Here is a 6,000-nt window from a genome sequence, read left to right as displayed (position 1 = left end):
TCGTCGTCCTAAGGACCATTTCGTTTTTCCACAGTGGGCGAGTTCGTCGCCCACACTCCGAAATCGGACTACGTTTTCCGAAAGGATTCGGATGAACCAAAATTCTTGACAGCAGTCCTCGGCCATCGTAGCGCAGAGGTTAGGTCAGGTCCCATGACCCTGAACGCCTGGCGAGAAAACGAATGTTGTGTTTTACGCAGATGCCTGCCATCATGGTCCAAACCTGCGAGACCCAAGGCCCAAGGGTGAATACAAAGCGTCAAAGAGTACCAATTTGATACCATGTTTTTGGACGTGTTCACCTCCTTGGTTAGGAGCGGAACACTACCTAAAACTTCTTCCGGTCTATGGGTCACGGCATCCTTATGCTTATGCTCTACCCGCGATTCGGTAGTTACTCCCCACTCCCACGTTACTCCTCACTGGGGCCTCACTGTTGTCAGGCTGGATCCAAAGTTCCAAGGGCTCCTAGCTCCCATGGTACAAGATTAAAGTCTCCGGTGGGACTTCGTAGCCTTAAAAGACTACTGCCAGGTGAACCCTAAACATTTCCGGAATGGTCACCTGCGAAAAAGAATCGCCCTATGCCGACCTATGGCCAGCGTCCATTAGTATGCACAAAAACAACTATACACAAACAGAACACGGCAGCCCTGACGGTCTATGCCACACATAGCAGCTCCAACATGGTTAGGAACGGCGCACTATCTACAACTCCTTCCGATCTATGGGTAACGGCACCCATTTAAAAACGCAACTCCACGCCGCGCTTATGCTCTACCCGCGATTTGGTAGATACTCCCCACTCCCTCGTTACTCCCCACTCCCACGTTACTCCCCACTCCCACGTTACTCCCCACTCCCACGTTACTCTCCACTCCCACGTTACTCCCCACTCCCACGTTACTCCCCACTCCCACGTTACTCCCCACTCCCACGTTACTCCCCACTCCCACGTTACTCCCCACTCCCACATTACTCCCCACTCCCACGTTACTCCCCACTCCCACGTTACTCCCCACTCCCACGTTACTCCCCACTCCCACGTTACTCCCCACTCCCACGTTACTCCCCACTCCCACGTTACTTCCCACTCCCACGTTACTCCCCACTCCCACGTTACTCCCCACTCCCACGTTACTCCCCACTCCCACGTTACTCCCCACTCCCACGTAACTCCCCACTCCCACGTTACTCCCCACTCCCACGTTACTCCCTACTCTCGCGTTACTCCCCACTGGGGTCTCACTGTTGTAGCCTGAAATCGAAGTTCCAGGGGTTCTCACACTCGTGGTACCAGATTGAAGTCTCCGGTCGGACTTCGTAGCCCTAAAAGACTACTACCAGTTGAACCCCAAACAGTTCCGGATGGGCACCGAGGAAAAGGAATCGCCCTAAGCCGACCTATAGCCAGCATACATTAAAGGCTACGCCACACATAGCAGCTCCAACAAGGGATTCAACAACGTTTGACCGATCATAACCACAAAAGCAACGGGAAGCAACGAAGAGCAAACACCTCGGCACCAACATGGGCAAGGCAGGTTCCAGGCCATGTCATGCGCAGTACCAAATCAATCGGTCGCGCCAGTACAGCAGCATCTTGTTATGGATAACTAGCATGTTTTCATGCCTCCACTAAGTTATGTCCGTCTCCAAATAAATACTTCCCAGGAAAAGGTGGCCAGCTTTGCAACAGTTGTCTCGTCTTCAAAGGTCCTAGGGCACCAAATCATCCGGTCGGGTCGGTGCAGCAACACCTCGTTATGAATAACTAGCATGTATTAATGCCTCCTCTAAGTCTTGTCTGTCTCCTAATAAGTACTTCCCGGGAAAAGGTGGCCAGCTTTGCAACAATCGTCTCGTCTACAAGGGTCCAACTGAAATCCCACAGTACATGCCTCCAGTCCTCAGGTCTCCCACAATCGCACAGATCAGTCACGGACAAGTTACTCTGATGCAAAAATTCATTAAAGGAGCCATGTTCCGTCAGTATGAAGCTCAGGCCGAAGCTAAAGTCCGAGCGGTCTCGTATGCACATTGCGTCACGAATAAATTCGTAATTCATCCAACCATCGTCACTGTTCGTCCATCTAGTTTTCCACCCAACATCAGACGACGCTCCAAAAGAAGTGCTTCAATGTTAGTTGATGAAATGTTCATGGGGGATTTACATTTGCAGTCCTCTGGCATTCACTGAGAAATCGTCTGCTCTTTCATTCCCCCTTACTGTACTGTAGCTCGGCACTCAAACGATGCGTACTATGCCATCCGCAGAGAACGCGATAATTTCTTTCTTGCGCTCCAGGACTTGACCGAGTTCGGTAGTAGGGCCGAGCTCAGGCTACTATCGGGGTCAGCAGGTGGCGGATAGCTGGACGACCTATAGGTTAATTGTGAAAAATAGGCAGCTCCCTACCACGAGCGGCGAGGTCCGAGGACAAGATACAAAAAGGCATTAATACCTGACGACACATTCGCAACATGGCCAACGGATGCTGCCAGTTACCTAAGTATCCATCCACAGGTGTGCTCTACAGATAGATGCAACCTCGCAAGAGATGCCCTCGTGGATTCCTCAATAAAACAAACCTTGACCCTGGCGCGTATACTGGAATATGTTTTTGATAACGTATTTGGATTGATGCTACGGGTTGAGAGCTGTGGCATTCTGTTATCTGAGTTGGAGGGAGTGACATCCCTCACGAAATGGCTTTCAGACCTATGCCACCGCTGCCTCCGTCCCGCTAAATCCTTGGCATGGCTTAGAGCACGCTCTGTGCCGCATAACCATTAAGTTGGTAATGTAGATTCTGTTGATTTGCTATCCAGATTAATGATCGACCTGGCTCGGACCTCGTTGCTTGCAATGGGAACCTCGGGGTCGACATAAAGGGCGACTACATTTTCGCACACAGAGAACTAAGGAACTCTTGGACGTTAAAGAAAAAGCTAATTTGCCCGTGAACATTCCATTAACGAACTCGGGCAATCTTCTCACAAATCAATGAGTGCTGTCCGATTCAATTTTAAGCTCAATGATAAGGGACCTCCTCTTATAGCTGAGTCTGAACGGCGTATCGCAGAGCGACACCTCTTTGGGGAAAAGTTTTTACATAGCAAAGTAGCTGACAAATGTCGCCAGCTGTAGGAGGGGTTAATCACCGCTGAAAATTTTTCTGATGTTTCTGCCAGGATTCGAACCCAGGCGTTCAGCGTCATAGGCGGACATGCTAACCTCTGCGCTACGGTGGGTGTTATAAAAAACTACTGCAAAAAATGGAAAACCACGGGGAAGCAGAAGAAGCAGCTATGCAGGCCAAGCACAGCAGAGACTTCCACGACATCAAATATCATGTCGACGCCTTCCACGGACCGAAACAGGAGTAGTGCACCGAGTCCAGTCGATGAAAACCCTATCAAGAAGAAGAAGGACCAAGCTGTAGAAATGAGACCACTAGCGAAATGCCGACAAAAAGGCATATCAAAATATAGTCCGATATAGCCCCGATACTTCCTTGCGCCTCTGCCATGGAGAAAAGTGCAACGTAAGGATAATACAACAGGTTCAGAGAACATGTTGTCTAGGCATAGGCGGAGCGATAAGGATCACGCCCACTAGGGCACTGGAGACTATTCTAGATATTCGACCCATTGACATACAGATTAAGTGTGAGTCAGCCACTGCGGCTATGAGACTTAAGGTGATGGGAAAATGGATTGAGGATGGGAGCAGCTCATACTATCGCTGTGTAATCGAGGCGACGATAAACCTGGAGGGAAGGGGTTTCCGATCGGATACCTTAGACGACACTTGAGGTCGAGTGCGAGGCACTGCTGTCAGCGGCACAGTCTTGGATTGAAGGAACCCTAGTATTGCCATGTGGAAGATTATGTTACAAGGAAGGATTAAAGCTAGAGGACAGATAAGGCCTGGGGGTTTGCATTGAGAACCCAGTGACTGAGATCTGTTGTAGGCAGCCTGTCCTGCAGGCGGAGATCCGGGCGATCACGGAATGTGTGAGATGGTGTTGTATTAACGCGAGGACGTCGAGTATGAACATCTTTGCGGACAGTAAACAGCCCATAAGAGCAATAACAACCAGGACGGTAAGATCACGAACAATCTTGAAATATAAGAAGGAGATTAGCAGATTCTCTGAGGATGGCAGGATCCACATCGTTTGGTTGCCGGTCCATAGAGGAGTAAGGGGGAATGAGAAAGCAGATGATTTGCCATTAAAGATCAGAGAACTGTTGTCAATAAACTTGGTTAACCCGAAGACTATCGGTTGGACGCGGTCCGAGTTAGGGTGACTTTGGTTAGGATTGGATTTTCTTTTTCGAAGATACTTTTTTATACCATACACCATAGATTGGGGGTATACTTATTTTGTCATTCTGTTTGTAACACTGCGAAATATGCGTCTAAGACCCCATAAAGTATATATATTCTTGATCGTCATGACATTTTAAGTCGATCTTGCAGTGTGCCGTTCTGTCTGTCTGTCGAAAACACACTAACTTTTGAAGGAGTTAAGCTAGGTGCTTGAAATTTTGCACAAATACTTCTTATTAGTGTAGGTCGGTTGGTATTGTAAATGGGCCATATCGGTCCATGTTTCGATAAAGCTGCCATATAAACCGATCTTGGGTCTTGACTTCTTGAGCCTCTAGATGGCGCAATTGTTATGCGATTGGAATGAAAATTTGCACGAGGTGTTTCGCTATGACTTCCAACAACTGTGCAAAGTATGGTTGAAATCGGTTCATAACCTGATATAGCTGCCATATAAACCGATCTGGGGTCTCGAATCCTTCAGCTTTTAGAGCGCGCTATTCTTATCCGAATTGGCTGAAATTTTGCACGATGTTAAATCATACTGTGTTAAGTATGATTCAAATCGGTTTATAACCTGATATAGCTGTCATAGCAACCGATCTTGGATCTTGACTTCTAAGGCCTCTAGAGGGCGCAATTCTTATCCAATGTGGCTGAAATTTTGGATGGGGTGTTTTATTATGATTTCCAATAACTGAGTATGGTTCAAATCGATTCATAACCTGATATAGCTGTCATGGCGAAAATCGGTCTATAACCTCATATAGCTGCCATATAAACCGATATTGGACCTTGACTTCTTGAGCCACTAGAGGGCGCAATTCTTATCCGATTTGGCTGAAATTGTGCATGACGTGTTTCGTTATGACTTCCAACAACTGTGCCAAGTATGGTTGAAATCGGTTTATACCCTGATATAGCTGACATATAAACCCATCTTGGGTCTTGACTTCTTGAGCCTTTAGAGGTAGGAATTTTCGTCCGATTTGATTGAAATTTTGCACGTGGTGTTTTGGTATCACTTCCAAAAACTGTGATAAGTGTGATTCAAATCGGTTCATAACCTGATATAGCTGCAATATAAACCTATCTGGGAGCTCGACTTCTTAGGCCTCTAGAGGGCGCAATTCTTATATTTTATTATTTATACAATTCTGAAATTTTACACGATGTGTTTTGGTATCACTTCCAAGAACTATGTTTAGTATGATTAAAAATCGGTTCATAACCTGATATAGCTGCCATATTAACCGATCTAGGATCTTAACTTCTTACGCCTCTAGAGGGCGCAATTCTTATCCGATTTGGCTGAAATTTTGCACGCGGTGTTTTGGTATCACTTTCAACAACTGTTTACGTATGGCGCTAATCGTTACATGACCTGATATAGCTGCCATATAAACCGATCTTGGATCTTGACTTCTTAGGCTTCTAGAGGGCGCAATTTTTATCCGATTTGGCTGAGATTTTCCATGAGATGTTATGTTATGAATTCCAACAACTAAGCTAAGTGCTGTTCAAATCGGTTCATAACCTGATATAGCTGCCACATAAACCGATGTGGGGTCTTGACTTCTTAGGCTTGTAGAGGGCGCAAGTTTTATCCCATTTGGCTGAGATTTTGCATGAGGTGTTTTGTTATGACTGCCAACAACTGA

Source organism: Stomoxys calcitrans, chromosome 3 (genome assembly GCF_963082655.1).
Source record: "Stomoxys calcitrans chromosome 3, idStoCalc2.1, whole genome shotgun sequence".
NCBI lineage: Eukaryota > Metazoa > Arthropoda > Insecta > Diptera > Muscidae > Stomoxys > Stomoxys calcitrans.
This window is presented reverse-complemented; position numbering follows the sequence as displayed.